Source organism: Sorex araneus, chromosome 1, assembly GCF_027595985.1.
Source record: "Sorex araneus isolate mSorAra2 chromosome 1, mSorAra2.pri, whole genome shotgun sequence".
NCBI classification, from domain to species: domain Eukaryota; kingdom Metazoa; phylum Chordata; class Mammalia; order Eulipotyphla; family Soricidae; genus Sorex; species Sorex araneus.
Genome location: NC_073302.1, coordinates 367,832,266 through 367,849,568, shown reverse-complemented (window position 1 = coordinate 367,849,568; position 17,303 = coordinate 367,832,266). Strand labels below are relative to the sequence as shown.

The following is a 17,303-nucleotide window of genomic DNA, read 5'->3' as shown; positions in this document are numbered from 1 at the left end:
AGGGGCGGGGCGGCTCGTGACGTCACGGGCCACGCCCCCGCGCCCTGGTCGGCCTCCGGGGCTGGGGTGCGGGTGCTCCGGGCGTCTGCGCGTCTGGACGCGGTCCCGATGCTCCCCGCCAAACTCACTGCTCCTTCCTTACCTGGAGCCCTCGGCGGAGCTTCGGTCGCCCGAGGAGCATTGGAGGACCTGGGGCCCTTTACATATTTTCCCCAGTGGCTTCTTTTGGAACTGGAAGGACTGGGAGCGTGTGTGTAATTAATAGCTTTTATTCTGGAACGTTGTTAGCACGCTCCCGCGTACGTTCCTTTGTAACGCCAGAGGAGCATTGAGTGCCGAGGCTGGTAATGGAAAATCACAGTTCGTTGCTTCGCTCTTTCCTGCCTTTACTTCCTGCTCCCAGAGACAAGTACGCTGAATGTTAATATGCTTAGCTCCCACCCCCGACTCTTCATTGTTACATAACTTGAAGTTTGAAAAACTTGTGACCCGAAAAGCAAAAAAAAAAGAGTGAAATAAGAGTGAACGGTACTTTTCCCCTGCCTGCCTAGTCCCATTCATCTCTGAATATGATACTATCATTCTCCTTTAATGAGAACATGTCCTCACTTGCAAGAAATAACACTCCAAAAAACCCTTAATAATGTTGAGACTGAAGTGATATATAGCAGGTAGGGCACTTACCATGCATGTGGCTGACCCTGGCTTGACCCCTGGCACCCTATAGGGTCCTCTGGGCTTAGACAGAAGTGATCCCTGAGCAATGTTGGGTGTGGCTCAAAACAACAACAACAACAACAACAAAACATAAACATAAATCTCCAAATCCAACTTTTTTGTTGCCTAACGGGAAACACATCTCAACTTTCAAGATAAATGCAGTCTCAAAATTCATGTTTGGAAAACAATCCTAGACATATATATACCCGAAAGACAAGGCCGGGGAGATGCTCCAAGGGCTGAGTACTTGTTCTACACACAGAAGTCTTGGCTTCAATTCCCCCACTGTATGGGGCTGGAAAGAGGCCTAGAGTACCATTGAAGAAGGCCTCCAAACCAACAAACCCAGAAAATACACAAAAATTCAGGTACATCTGTATTTATGTCAGGTAAATAGATTTCCAGCTCAAAAGGATCAATCATAAGAGGGCCAGAACGATAGCACAGCGAGTAGGGTGTTAGCCTTGGGTGAGGCTGACCTGAGTTCCATCTCTGGCATCCCATATGGTCCCCCAGTACAGTCAGGAGTGTTTACTGAGAGCAGAGCCAGTATAACCCCTGAGCATTGCTGGGTGTGATTCCATAAAAAAAAATAAGAAAGAACAGAAATTATGCAATGATTAAGGGCTTAATGCAGCAAGAAGATATATATATGTATATATATGTATATAATACGAAAGTGCGAAAATAGATTTGGCAGTCATTAATAGAGTGAATTGGTAGGGACTGGAAAGTGGGTACAGCTGAAAGGCCGTTTGCCTTGCCTATGGCCAACATAAATTCGATCCCTGGCATCCCATAAGATCTCTTGAGTTTTGGCAGGAGTAATTTTCATGTGCAGAGCTAGGAGTAACCCCTGAGCATTGCTGGTTGTAGCCCAAGACTCCCACCCTTCAAAAAAAAAGAAAAAAGAAAGAGTGAATTGAGTGAACTGACATATTTGATTTGGAGGGTTCCTCACCAGTGATGTTCAGGGTCCACCTTGTAGTACTCAGGGGTCTTCCACTGTCCAGAGCCTACTCAGGATCTTGTGCAACAGGTATGCACTCTAGTTCTTCAAGCTGTCTCCCAGTACCACAATAATGGAATTTTGGGTTTATTTTAGACCATCACTGTATCGCTGTCATCCCGTTGCTCATCGATTTGCTCAAGCGGGCACCAGTAAGGTCTCCATTGTGAGACTTGTTGTTACTGTTTTTGGCATATCGAATACGCCAAGGGTAGCTTGACAGGCTCTGCCGTGAGGGCAAGATACTCTGGGTAGCTTGTCAGGCTCTCTGAGAGGGGCAGAGGAATCAAACCCGGGTCGGTAGCATGCAAAGCAAATGCCATACCCGCTGTGCTATTGCTCCATATCCAACAATAATTTGGAGGATGTTCTGGGTAGTGCTTGGAGGACCACAACATGCCAGGGATTAAATCCAGGGCTCTGGCATGCAGAATATGTGCTCTAGCCCTAGGAACTATCTCCCTGGCCCATGAGGGCCCACACCCAACTATGGGCAGATGGAGTAAACTGAGAGTTAATAAGGAAACAATAGTCTTAATTTTTTTTTTTTGGTCACACCCAGCAATGCACAGGGGTTACTCCTGGCTCATGCACTCAGGAATTACTCCTGACGGTGCTTGGGAGACCGTATGGGATGCTGGGAATTGAACTTGGGTCAGTTACGTGCAAGGCAAACATCCTACTTGCTATGCTATCGCTCCAGCCCCCAACAGTCTTAATTCTTGAACTAGAACAGATCAGCCTAACTTGTTTATGAAAAATTTATGAAATATTTGTAGAACTCTGAAACAACAGAATTTACTGAGTGTGTGTGTGTGTGTGTGTGTGTGTGTGTGTGTGTGTGTGTGTGGTGCTCCTCTCATTATTTGGGGGCAAATGCAAAGCACATGCACTTCCCCTGAAGCTATCTTCCCTGCCCCCAAACTTAATTTTTTTCTAAGTGCTCATGGAAATGTTCTAAGATAGGTCATATGCTGGGACACAACACAAGTATCCCAAAACTTTCAAAGATGGAAATCATACCACATATTTTTTTCTGATCACAATGATACAAAATTAGGATTTGAGCACAAAAAGAAAAGTGGAGGGGCTGGAGAGATAGCACAGTGGGTAGAGCGTTTGCCTTGCATGCAGCTGACCCGGGTTCGATTCCCAGCATCCGATATGGTCCCCTGAGCACAGCCAGGAGTAATTCCTGAGTGCAGAGCCAGGAATAACCCTTGTGTATCACCAGGTGTGACCCATAAAGCAAAAACAAAAAAAAAAACAGAAAAGAAAATTGGAAAACTTCAAACATGTAGAGACTAAACATACACTTCTCAGAAACCACTGGGTCAATGAGGAAATGAATGCAGAGACTTAATACCCGGAGATAATGAAAATAAAAACAGAAGCACAAGAAAAATCACAAGCAAGTCAACTTTTTTTTTTTTTTTTGCTTTTTGGGTCACACCCAGCAATGCTCAGGGGTTATTCCTGGCTTTGCACTCAGGAATTACTCCTGGCAGTGCTTGGAGGACCATATGGGATGCTGGGGATCGAACCCAGGTCGGCCGCGTGCAAAGCAAACGCCCTACCCGCTGTGCTATCGCTCCGGCCCCGTAAGTCAACTTTATAGCTACAGCAAATGGAAGAAAAAAACAACAATCAAAACCACAGTTAGTTGAAGGAAGATAATAATAAAAACTGGAATGAAAACAAAATAGAAATAAAAAATACACAAAAAAGAATAAATCTGTAGAGAAAAATCTAAGTGTGAGTCTTATTCTCTTCTATATTCCTAGGGGTGGAACAGTGTTTTCCATAATACAAGCTCATTACATATTTAGTTGATGGAACAAATGGGGTGTGTCTGAAATTCTACCTCTGTCTCTTCTTTAGTCATTGCTTGGCTGTTTGGAACATTTGGAGGTGGGGAGGGCAAACTCAGTGATGCTCAGGATTTATTCCTGGGTTTGCACTCAGAATTTATTTCTGGTGGTGCTTGGGGGATCACACCCAGGTTGGCCACGTGTGAGGCAAGCACCCTATCTGCTATACTATTGCTCTGGCCCGGATATTCACTCTTTCTTTCTTTCTTTCTTTCTTTCTTTCTTTCTTTCTTTCTTTCTTTCTTTCTTTCTTTCTTTCTTTCTTTCTTTCTTTCTTTCTTTCTTTCTTCCTTCCTTCCTTCCTTCCTTCCTTCCTTCCTTCCTTCCTTCCTTCCTTTCTTTCTTTCTTTCTTTCTTTCTTCCTTCCTTCCTTTCCTTTTTAATTTTATAGTATTGATATAAAAGATGACTGCACACCACCAGTACCACTCATGACCTTATCCCTATGTCACCTCTGGTCAGACTTTCCCCCAGCTTCCCAGCCCCTACACCCAAGCCCCGCATCCCTCCATTAGTAGATCTTAATACGGTGATCAATGTGGGGTTTCAAACCTTATCCAGAAATTCATTTTTGCATTCTCTTTCTCACCAGAAGAGGGCAAATTTGAGGGGAGACTAGATAAGAAAATCAGTCCTAAATCAGTCCTGTGTGACTGGGGCTAGTTTAGATATTCAGTTCCACCAGGTGGCAGCATGAACATGCTGGAAAAACAGGACTGTGTTCTAAACTTGAGAGCTTAGTAACAGTGGCTAGCCCAGACAGAAAATTTCCTTTACTGTTGTTTTCTTTCACAACAAATAATCTCCTTCAGTTTCATATTTTTAATGTGCCTGCTTACATTTTCCATTACGTACCAGTTTATTATTATTTTTGATTGCATTTTGGGCAATACCAGCCATACAATCTCTGCTTTATGGTGGCAGTGAGAGACCAAATGCATTGTCTGGGATCTAACCAGGCCTCCTGTGAGCAAAGCATGTGCTCCCGCCAAACAATATCAAAATTTAAATGTTGAAGCAGATGAAAAATATCTTTGATTGATATAAATTCATGTAACTAGAAAAGAATCTGTTCTTGAGCTGGGGTTGGCCACATGTAAGGTTAAATGCCTTAATCCATGTACCATATCTTGTGTCTTCTAATAAAGTTCTTTAAGAACCACATTTGTGGGGCTGGAGTGATAGCACAGTAGGTAGGGCATTTGTCTTGCATGCAGCCAACCCAGGTTCAAATCCCAGCATCCCATATGGTCCCCTGAGCATGGCCAGGAGTGATTCCTGAGTGCAGAACCAGGAGTAACCCCTGTGCATCGCCGGGTGTGACCCAAAAAGAAAAAAAAAGAACCACATTTGTCTATAGTGTTAGAATAACAAGATGTTTTAGGAATTCCAGATGAAAAGAAATGCAGTTTGAGGGACCAGAGAGATAGTACTTGGGTTAAGGCTTGCTTTGCATGTGGTTGACCTTGGTTAGATCCCAGAGGACCTTGGTTAGATCCCATTCCACCCTCCAAAAAGAAGAAATACAGTTTTGTAACAATTAGCAACTCTTTCTTCTTTTAATATTTTGTTTTGTTTTGCTTTCAGACCACCTCTGATGATGCCCAGGGCTCACCCCTGGCTTTGTGCTCAGGGATCACTCCTGGAGAGTATTGGAAGACCACAGGGGTGATGCCAGGGGTCAAATATGGGTTCAGTCCAAGATGTATGGAATTTCTTTTTTTTCCCTTTCTTTAAAAAAAAGCAAATTTTTTCATATTGGCCACATAAATTTATACCACTCATGATAGTGTACAAGGGCCTAACTCTTTTCCACAGCCTCTCCAACAGTCACTTTTTTTTTTTATTTTTGGGTCACACCTGGTGATGCACAGGGGGTACTCCTGGCTCTGCACTCATGGAATGCTGGGAATCGGACCCAGGTTGGCTGCATGCAGGGCAAATGCACTACCCCCTGTGCTAGTGCTACGGCCCCCTCCAACAGTCACTTCTTTTAAAAAATATTTTTGTAAAAGGCTCAAAAGACAGTACAGTGGTGCTTGCCTTGCAAGTGCTTGACCCTGGTTCGATTCCTGGTATTCCTAATGGTCCCCCAAGCACTACCACGAGTGATTCCTGAGTGCAGAGCAAGAAGTAAGCCCTGAGAACTATGCAGTGTAGCCCAAACACAAAAAAAGGAAAAAAATTTAAAATTAGAGACATTATGAGTTATAATGGGCTGGAGCGATAGCACAGTGGGTAGGGCATTTGTCTTGCGCGTGGCCAACCCAGGTTTGATTCCTCTGCCCCTCTCAGAGAGTCCGGTAAGCTACCAAGTATCTTGCCCACATGGCAGAGCCTGGCAAGTTACCCATGGTGTATTCAGTATGCCAAAACCAGTAACAACAAGTCTCACAATGGAGATGTTACTGATGCCAGCTTGAACAAATCAATGAGCAGCAGGATGACAGTGATACAGTGTACAGTGATGATTTATAATGCTGCAAATGACAGGGTTTCTAGCGGTCAGTGTTCTATTAGTGTCTGTTTTCCTCCACCACTATCTCAGCGTCCTGCATTCACCCCTGTCTTTGCACCATTGTAAGCCCAGTTCTGTAGACCCGTTCTCTTTGGCCATTTGTTACTGCCTTAGTAAGTTTCTTCATACCATACATGTGAGAGGATCACTCTGTGTCTGTCCCTCTCCTTCTACCTGTTAAACTCAGCATGATACCCTCCACTTCCATCCAGGTAGCAACAAATGGCAGAATTTTGTCTTTACTTTCAGCTGACTAATATTCCATTGTGTAGATGTGCCATAGTTTCTTTCTTCCTTTATCTGATCTTGGACACTTGGGATGTTTTCAGATCTTGAGTATTGTGAATTGTGCTACAACGAACATAGGAGTGTAAATGTCTTTTTGAAACAGGGGTTTTGAGCCCTAGGGTAGATTCCAAGAAGTGGAAATTGCTGGGTCATATGGAAGCTCAGGTTTCAATTCTTTGAAAAGTGTTCATATTGTTTTCTAAAGATGTTGAATCAGTTGGCATTCCCACCAATAGTGAATAAGGGTTCTTTTCTATCCATATCCCACCAACACTAGTGTTTTGCTCTTTGTTTAGGGGGGACAGGGGGGCGTTGTCACACCTGGTGATTCTCAGGTGTTTTACTCCTGCCTCTGTGCTCAGGGAACACTCCTGGCAGACTGGGGATAACGAATCAAACCCCAGTCGGCTGTGTGCAAGGCAAGCGCTCAGCCTGCTATACTATTGCTCTGACTCCAAAGGAAATCTTTTTGTTTGCCAATTGGCTACTTGTATATCTCCTCCAGAATAGAGAAGTTTATTCACTTCTGTTGTCCTTTCCTCCCTGGACCCCCTCGAATGCCCCTGCCTGCTGCTGGGCCATGGATAAAACCCAGACCTTCACACATATAAGGCAAGTGCTCCACTGTTGAGCTACATCGTGAACTATTTATTGTTATTATTGAGTTGCTGACATATTTTGAATATGTCAAATGTATAACTTATAATAATATCTTTTCCTATTCAGTAGGATGTCTATTTTGATTGCACCACAACCAGTGTGATGCTCCGGGTTACTCCTGACTCTATACTCAGGAATCACTTTTGGAGGTACACAGGGGACCATATAGGATACTGGAGATCAAACCTTGATCGACCTTGTCTATGTTAAGTGCCTTATCCACTGTGCTATCTCTCCAGTTCCTAGATGTCCTTTTTGTTCTGAAGATAGTTTCTTCTTTGTAATTTTAATTTTTAAATTGAATCACCATAAATTACAGAATTACAAAGTTATCTGTGATTGAATTTCAGGCATACAATACTTCAACACCAATCCCTTCTTTCCTAATACTCCTCCCTTCCCCCAGCTTGCCTTTATGGTAGGCATGTGTGTGTGTGTGTGTGTGTGTGTGTGTGTGTGTGTGTGTGTGTTATGGCTTATGGACCACACCTGGCCATACTCAGGGGTTCTCCTGATTCTATGCTCAGGAATCACTTCTCAGCGCTCAAGGGAACCAGATAAGATGCCGAGGATCTAACCCAGGTCAGCTGTGTGCAAGGCAAGTATGTTATCAGTTGTACTATTGCTCTGGTACCATCTTTTTTTTCCCCTTTAATTTTTATTTCATTTTATTTTTTGTTTTTGGGTCACACCTGGTGATGCTCAGGGGTTACTTCTGACTTTGCACTCAGCAATTACTCCTGGCAGTGCTCGGGGAACCATATGGGATACCAGGGATTGAACCCCGTTCAGCCACATGCACAGCAAAAGCCCTACCTGCTGTACTATTATTCCAGTCCCTCTCCTTTCCCCGTCTTTAGGTACTGAAGTTTACCCTCCTGTTACTGGTAGGGTATCTTTAAAAAAAATTATTTATTTATTTAGCGTCATGCCTAGCGATGCACAGGAGTTACTCCTGGCTCATGCACTCAGGAATTACTCCTGGTGGTGCTTGGAGGACCATATGGGATGCTGGGAATCAAACCCGGGTCAGTTGTATGCAGGCAAATGCCCTATCCGCTGTGCTCTCACTCCAGCTCCCCGGTAGGGTATCATGCATGTCACTTTACCTCCTTTCAGCACCTAGGGCTGGTCCAGAGTGAGGGCTTCCCTTTATTATTATTTTAAAATTTTTTTAAATTAATGAATCATCAGGAGGTACAGTTACAGACTTACAAACTTTCATGCTTATGTTTCAGTCATACAATGATCTAGCACCCATCCCTCCACCAGTGCCCATTCACCACCAATAATCCCAGTATCTCCCCTCCCCACTTCCGTCTCGCCTCTGTGGCAGGCACATTCCCTTTTACTCTCTCCTTTTGGGTGTTGTGGTTTGCAATACAGGTAGAAAGTGGCCATTGTGTTCGGTCTATAGTTTATTTTCAGCACACATCTCCCATCCCAAGCAAGGGCTTCCCTTCATCAGTTATCATTGTTCTAGTGAGTCCTTCCTTGACCTATTTCCCACCACCTGCCGCCTACCAATAGCAAGTTTCCTTTGGACCAGTTCTTTGCTCTTTTCTTCCATTGACTTCCATTGACTTTTGTTTTTTTCTTTTTGGGTCACACCTGGCAATGCACAGGGGTTACTCCTGGCTCTGTACTCAGGAATCACCCCTGGTGGTGCTCAGGGGACCATATGGTATGCTGCGAATCGAACCTGGGTTGGCTGCATGCAAGGCAAACACCCTACCCGCTGTGCTATCACTCTAGCCCCCTGTTTTTTTCTTTTTTTAATTAAAAGGAAATATTTCATTTTCAAAGGTAAAATATTCCCTAGGAATACAGATAGAAAATAAGCAACATTCAAAAAAATTATCTTCTCACCCAGATTAGATTACCATTTAGCTTTTTTAAGTACTTCTAGTTGCACTGCACTATAGCACTGTCGTTCCATTGTTCATGGATTTGCTCGAGCGGGCATCAGTAACATTTCCATTGTGAGACTTGTTACTATTTTTGGCATTATGGAATATGCCACAGGTAGCTTGCCAGGCTTTGCCGTTCGGGCGGGATACTCTCGGTAGTTTGCTGGGCTCTCCGAGAAGGACGGAGGAATCGAACCTGGGTCAGCCCACTGTGCTATCGCTCCAGTCCACTTCTAATTAAAGTAATAAATATTAATGATTAAACTAATCACATAATAATAGTCCTAATTAGAAAAAGTTGGTCCAATCCTTAACTAAATCAAATATGTAGAAGTGAACTTTTCCATACAATAAGTTAAACAATGTATAGATACTAGCATTTGCAGCTATAGCAATAATTACTACTATATCAGCATACTTATATTTTTACTTATATTGTCAAAGATTCAAAAGAATCTTGGTGAAACTTCTTTAATTTTTTACTGAGAAATGGACCCTGAGTCTTCACATTGTAATTACTTGTATCACTTGTAGTCCCGTTGATCTTCGATTTGCTCGAGCGGGCTCCAGTAAGTCTCCATTTGTCCCTGTTGAGAGCTAGTGCAGCCCAATGATATTCTGCTTGCTCCAGGAACAGGAAGAGCCTCAAATCGTTCATTCAGGGATTTGATGAAGAAATCTGACCATCTAGTTGGTGGGCGGCCACGAGATCTTCTGATGTCCCGTGGAATCCAGTAGGTAACAGCTCTAGTCGTCTTTGAATCGCATTACATGACCGGCCCATCTGATTTTTGATGCCTTGGCAAACAAGACAGCATCCCTGATCTTTGACCGTTGACGGAGGTCAGAACTCCGGATTCCTTCTCTCACTTGAGTGAGACATGATATTCCCAGCATAGCTCTTTCGATTCCTCTTTGCGATACCCTAATAGCATTCTCATCCTGTTTGTGTAGGGCCCAGGTCTCTGAGGCATATGTTAGTGCAGGAAGAACGGTGGAATCGAAAAGATGTGCCTGGAGTCGGAGGTTCTTTGTTCTCTTTGACACTCTTGAATGCATTCCACATTGCTCTCTTCCTCCTGCGCAGTGCTGGCACCAAGTCGTTCCTCATGTTGATTTCTTGACCCAGGTACACATAGCTGCTGCATTCAGAGATGTTCATTCCATTGAGAGCAAATGGAGCTTCAGGGACCAGTTCGTTTTTCATGAATATCCTCTTGTTGAGATTCAGCTGCAATCCAACCTTTCCACACTCATGGTCGAAGTTGGCCAGCATTTGTGTCACTTGGTTAATGTTTGGTGTTATGAGAACGATGTCATCAGTGAAGCGGAGGTGGTGTAATTGCCGACCGTCTATCTTCACTCCCATTCCTTCCCATTCTAGTCGTTGCATGATGTTCTCGAGGGCGGCACTGAAGAGTTTCGGTGAAATGGTATCACCCTGCCACACCCCTCTCTTTACATCAATGATCACTTCCTTATAGAAGGTGAGATCCTGGTGGTGAATCCACAATATAGTTCAAGGAGGATTTTGATATACTGAGTTTGAATGCCCTGTTTGGCCAGGGCTTCGATGACCGCCTCAGTCTCAACAGAATAGAAGGCCTTCTTTAAGTCGATGAACGTTAGACAGAGCGGCATCTTGAACTCTCGCGAAACTTCAATGAGTTTGGTCACTGTGTGGATATGGTCTATTGTGCTGAATCCCCTTCGGAACTCAGCTTGCTCGCATGGTTGTCCTTCGTCTAGTGTTCTGCCTATTATAGATGACATGAGTGAACAACTTGTAGACGACAGACAACAGGCAGATTGGGTGATAGTTGCCAATGTCGTGGATGTCTCCCTTCTTGTACAACAGAACGGTCCTACTAGTTTTCCACTGAGACAGAACCTTGCATTCAGACAGGTAGCATGTGAAGAGTCGAGCCAGTGTATTGATGAGTACTGGCGGCAGATTCTTCAGGTGTTCGGGTCTGACCTTGTCTGGACCAGCTGCTGTACGCATCTTTACCAATGAAATGGCGTGTCAAATTTCAGAAGGGAGAATGTTGGGAACAACATATCCATCCTGCGGAATTCGGTATGTGGGCAGGTGGACATGGCTGTCAAAGAGATCTGAGTGGAAGTTGTGAATAATCCTCTCCATTGCCTTTCTAAAGGATGTGATAGATCCATCAGGATGTGGGAGGGCAGTCATCTTGGTCTTGTAGTTGGTAAAGGACAGGCGGGTGTTGCGAATACTTTTCCTGGCTTCTGCTGCACTGGCCAACACTGCTGCTCTTCTCTCTTTGAGGTCTTCCTCTATCGCATCTCTGCACAGCTTTGTGAGCTTGGACATTAGCTTGTGGTTGCCTGAGCTCGAGCCAAACCACATTGACGAATGAACTCAAGAGTTGCCGAAGACAGGCGTCTGTTTGTGGCTTTCTCACTCTCGGCATTCTTCACACAGACATGGAGGTGCTGAACCAGTCGATCATATCCCTCGTCGATGTTGTCAAGGATGGCATCTTCCTACGTTGCTGCAGTAGTGCCAAAGAGCTCCCAGTTGGTGGTCATTCTGGGAGTTGCCTTCTTAGACTTAAATTTTGCAGACTTTTCTCCCCGCTCTGTGAAGTAGAATTTTGCACGTAAGAGATGGTGGTCCGATCCCATTTGGAATTTTGGGACAGCAGCAACATCGGTCAGGCAAAACCTTCAATTGAATATGATGTGGTCAATTTCATTGTGAAACTGTCCACCAGGAGACTCCCATGTCCAGCGTTTAGATTCGGCCTTCTGGAACTGTGAATTACCATGGATGGTCTTGGTCGACATGATGAATTCAGACAGTCTCTCACCCTGATCATTCCATTCTAGGCCATGTGTCCCAATGTGGAGTTCTTCGGGTGACCTTCTCGGACCTATCCTGGCATTAAAATCACCAACAATGATCTTGTAGAAGGTGTGGTCTTCTTTATAGAATTTCTCCAGTTCCATGTAGAACCTCTCAATTTCTTCTTCATCGTAGTTGGAAGTTGGTGCATAGACAATGAAGATAGAAACTGCAGGCAGTGAGCCACATCTATTCAAGCGTAATCATCCAATTTGGGTTGTTAGGCATTCGAATGTATTTATGCTCATGGCCAAGTTCGTGTTGACAAGGACACCAACGCCATCAACGCCTCTGTTGTCGCATGTTCCAAGGAGCAATTCTTCTCCAGTGTTGAAAATGGAGTGATGTGATTGATGTCTCCTCGTTTTGGTCAGACCAATGATGTCATACTTGATCTTTTGTGCTTGCACCATCAGGTCCTTGATGGATGCTTCTGATGCAAGTGTCCGTGCGTTGAAAGTACAGACAATCATTTTAGTCTTTCTTCATTTTGGTAGTCTAGTTCGTCCCCGAGAGTTTTTCAGTCTCTCCTTGCTCATCTTTCTTTCTTTCTTTTTTTTTTTTTATTATTGACGACTTTATTTATTTATTTTTTTTGCTTTTTGGGTCACACCTGGCGATGCACAGGGGTTACTCCTGGCTCTGCACTCAGGAATTACCCCTGGCCGTGCTCAGGGGACCATATGGGATGCTGGGATTTGAACCCGGGTCGGCCGCGTGCAAGGCAAACGCCCTACCCGCTGTGCTATCTCTCCAGCCCCATTGCTCATCTTTCTTAATGCTGCCATATTGGGGGCTCTTTCGGTGACAGATGAATGAGGCCAATTGTTGTTACTGTTGTTGGCATATCGAATACTCGATGGGTAGCTTGCTAGGCTCTGCCGTGCAGGCAGGATACTCTAGGTAGCTTGCCGGGTTCTCCGACAGGGACGGAGGCTTTTAGGGTGGCCTCCAATCACCCTTAGAGGTATTACCATGGTTCACACCAAATTTGAACCCTATCAAATATGGTGCGGGAATAATGGGTATTAAGTGTCTTATGGTGTGTCTTATGGCCTCGAGAAGCGGCCGCGCAGTACAGAGAGGGGCCTGGAGCGTGGCTGGGTAGTGGATGTAGTGGGGGTCGGCCAGTGAGGTATTTATCTGGCTTGGGTAGGGTTGGGCATCTGGGTTTGACCCATCACTCAGATGCCGGAGATTGGAGGAGGCAGACAGAGGATCTTGTTTCCGTGTCTTGTTGAACCTAGATTCAAGGTCACAAAGTTCTGCTTACCTGGTTTTGTGGGGCTTCACTCGTGCGTGAGGTTCGGCCCAAGTGTCCGGAGAGCAGCCTGGAGCGTGGCGGTGGCTGGGTAGTGGATAAATCTAAATATTAAAGATCTTTATAATGAGAGAGATCTGTACAATCTGAAAAAGAAGAGGACTGATTCAAACTCTCTAAGGCAGAAAAAGGTCCCAGCAAGATTACAGGAAATCAATACTTCTGAAAGACCACGGTGAAGCCTAGATACTGTCTCTCTTATTAAAATATTTTAATACTTTTAATAGGTTCATTAGCAGGGTGAATTTGGAAAAAAGGTTCAGTGACCAGAATATAGAACGTTAGAAATTATTTGAAGTAAAAAAAATTTAATACTTTTTTTTTTAAGATGTAGGAGTCTTGCTGTTTATTCAGCCATTGATTAAACTGATTGAATTGGGCATGAACTCCACATTACTTTTTTTTTTTTCTTTTTGGGTCACACCCAGCGATGCACAGGGGTTACTCCTGGCTCTGTACTCAGAATTACTACTGGCAGTGCTCAGCAACATATGGGTTGCTGGGAAATGAACCCGGGTCGGCCGCATGCAAGGCAAATGCCGTACCCGCTATGCTATCGCTCCAGCCCCTTTTTCTTTTCTTTTCTTTTCTTTTTTTTTTTTTAACCAGGTTCTAAATGTTTCACTTTTTTTTTAAATTTTTTATTGAGTCACCATGTGGAAAGTTACAAAGTTTTCAGGTTTAAATCTCAGTTATACAATGCTCGAATACCCATCCCTTCACCAGTGCACATATTCCACCACCAAGAATCCCAGTATAACTCCACCCCACACCCCTAACCCCCCCACGCCCCTAGCCCCCCAACCTTAGCCCCCCTGCCTGTGTAACTAATAAATTTCACTTTACTTTCACTTTGATTGCATATAATATTTCAACAAAACTCATTATTATTGTTTGGAGAGTCTCTCCCCTAAAGTCAGACCTGCTGAAAAGGAAGCATTATCTTTTCTTTTCTTTTCTTTTTCTTTTCTTTTCTTTTCTTTTCTTTTCTTTTCTTTTCTTTTCTTTTCTTTTCTTTTCTTTTCCTTTTCTTTTCTTCCTTCCTTCCCTTCCTTCCTTCCCTTCCTTCCTTCCTTCCTTCCTTCCTTCCTTCCTTCCTTCCTTCCTTCCTTTCTTTCTCTTTCTTTCTTTCTTTCTTTCTTTCTTTCTTTCTTTCTTTCTTTCTTTCTTTCTTTCTTTCTTTCTTTCTTTCTTTCTTTCTTTCTTTCTCTCTCTCTTTCTTTCTTTCTCTCAGTGAGTATATTTCTTTTTAAAATTTTATTTATATTTTAATAGAATCACAGTAAGATTCAATTACATAGTAACAAAGTTGTTTATGATTGGGTTTCAATCTTATGTTCCAGCATCCATCCCTTCACCATCCCTTCAGTATTGTACATTTCCCAACATCAATATCTCCACATTCCCTCCTGGCCCTCTTCCCCTCCTCCCGGATGCCCGCCTTCCTTCCCCCCCAAGACATTCTCTCTCTCTCTCTCTGCATTATGGTTTGCAATACAGGTACTGAAAGGTTATCAGTATCCCTTCCAACACTCAGTTCCTGTCCAAAGTGATCATTTCCAACTATGACTGTCATACTGGTCCCTTTTCTATCTTACACTCCCCTCCTCCCTACCTCCACCCCTACAGGTACACACACACTTGTGGCAAATCACCAGGAGACAATAGCTACTTTTCTTAAAGTACTGAAGGGCACCTTGATCAATGATTTGGTACTTGGGCAGGCAAAGCCTGACCAGAACCCTACAGTGCTTTTGTTGTGACTAATGCTATTCAGGCTCCAGGGAAGTGCATCCTCAGAAGTCCTTAAAAAACCTTTTTTCAAAGACTGAATTAGAATTCTGTGCCGGTCTGGAGGTTGTACTGCTGCCAAGCTTGGAGACTGATCCTATTTGGGAGGACAGCGAACCCTGAGTGGCAAAATGCTTAGGTAAGGGAGTAAACAAAATAATTATGGACAGAACATTCCTCTCAGCTGCTACAATGCAATAATAGACTTTTGCATAATGAAATGTCCTTTCCCAAGAGTACTGAGCATCCATTTTTCTGTGTCTCTCTGGGTATTGCAATTTGTGATTCTTATACATTAGCACTGTATTTGCAACAGATCAACACAACAGTTAGCTGAGTACTCTCAGCTGCTACACTTTGCAATAATGAACACTTCAATTCTGTATTGTGTGACTTAGCTATAACATAGTTAATATGGAAACTAATTCTTTTTTTTTAAATTCATCTGTTTGGATGACACTTGCCAGTGCTCAGGATTTACTCCTGTCTTTGTAATCAGGAATAATTCTTTTTTTTTTTTTAATTAAGGTGAGACTTTAATCATGTGATTTCACTAAAAAGGGGTAGTTTAGAAACAGGGAAACCTGTTTACTTTATTATCAAATTATAAAATCAAAATGATTTTTAAAAATCTACAAGTCCCTAGAGAAAACCACATAGATGGGGCTAGGTCAACCAACCACCAATTGTGAATTTCAACTTTGACAAGGAAATAGGTCTTTTCACTTATTTCAGAATAATATATTCCAAGTATATCTAGACTCAGCAATTCAAAGGAATGTATACTTTTACTCAAAGTCTGCAACTATAAAATAACGAATTCAATACTGTTGTATAATATTATGCATTCATTAAAAATAAATAAAATATAGTTGGGTCTATCCCTCTTAACTCCTAAAAAACAATCTCTAAAGCCATTATACTTATTTTAATTTCATTAATTTAAAATAAGTACCTGCTTGAAATTCAATAATGAAGCGAATTAAATATAAGTTTAATTTATAGGTTTCATGAATGTGTTTCATGCATAGGTTTTATTGTATTTTCTACCATAACTTATTATAGCATCCACCACATTAACATCACTATGTAATTCATGTTTTGAATGACTCTATCATTGCAAGAAAGTAAAGAACTCTTCTTTCTACAACAGAATTTAATCTTGAGACAAAATGTTAAACAAAAAAGACATTCTCGGGGCTGGAACGATAGCACAGCGGGTAGGGCATTTGCCTTGCACGCGGCCGACCCGGGTTCGATCCCCAGCATCCCATATGGTCCCCTGAGCACCGCCAGGAGTAATTCCTGAGTGCAGAGCCAGGAGTAACCCCTGCGCATCGCCGGGTGTGACCCAAAAAGCAAAAAAAAAAAAAAAAAGACATTTGCATGAAAGCAACTCACACATTAGGTGAAACTATTCCTATTGCAAAGGGATTATTACATGTATATATATATTTTTTATTGAATCACCATGTGGAAAGTTACAGAGCTTTCAGGCTTAAGTCTCAGTTATACAATGCTCAACACCCATCCCTTCATCAGTGCACATATTTTACCACCAGGAGCCCCAGTATGACTTCCCCCACCCCTACCCCCACCCCCGCCTGTGTAGCTGATAGATTTCACTTTACTTTGATTACATTCAATATTTCAACAAAAAACTCACTATTATTGTTTGGAGTTTCCCCCCCAAAGTCAGACCTGTTGAAAAGGAACCATTTGATAATGTTTTCCAATTGCTGACAATTGAGAGATATGAGGTTGTGTGGCCATGGCCAGTTTTGGATTTCTGTATTTTAGTAACTAAGTCCATGGAAATTTCTGCCAGAAATTTCATCACTGCAAGCTTTTATTTTCCTTTTGTGGTGCTCATAAAATAGAAAAGCCGAGAGAGAAAAATCCTTCCCCTCCTGGTGCAACATGGGGCAGTGGCTCAATTCACAGTCTAGAGACATTTTTGCAAGAAGCTGCTGTTGCCCAGAGTAGTTTAGCTGTCCTCTGGGATCATGCTCGTGCAGCCTCGGAAAGGCTGTACATGTGTGGCCGCTGCGCTTAAGTCTCGGTGGAGGGTGGGGCCAGTACCACCTCCAATCAGGGATCATTCTTGGTGGAGCTTGTGTTGCCGGAATTGAACTCCGGTAGGATGTGTGCAAGGCAAACAATCTACTTGTTGTTGTTTTATCTCTCCAGCCCCAGAAAAAGAATTTCTTTTTTTTGGGGTCACACCTGGTGATGCACAAAGGTTACTCCTGGCTCTGCACTCAGAAATTACTCCTGGCGGTGCTCAAACCCAGGTCGGCCACATGCAAGGCAAATATCCTAACAGCTATACTCCAACCCAGA

The 17,303-nt window shown here is 43.2% G+C and overlaps 1 pseudogene; it reads right to left on the bottom strand.

The window, feature by feature from the left end:
* Positions 1-9,913: 9,913 nt before the first annotated feature.
* On the bottom strand, positions 9,914-12,321 carry LOC129406984 (uncharacterized; annotated as a pseudogene).
* Positions 12,322-17,303: the final 4,982 nt, after the last annotated feature.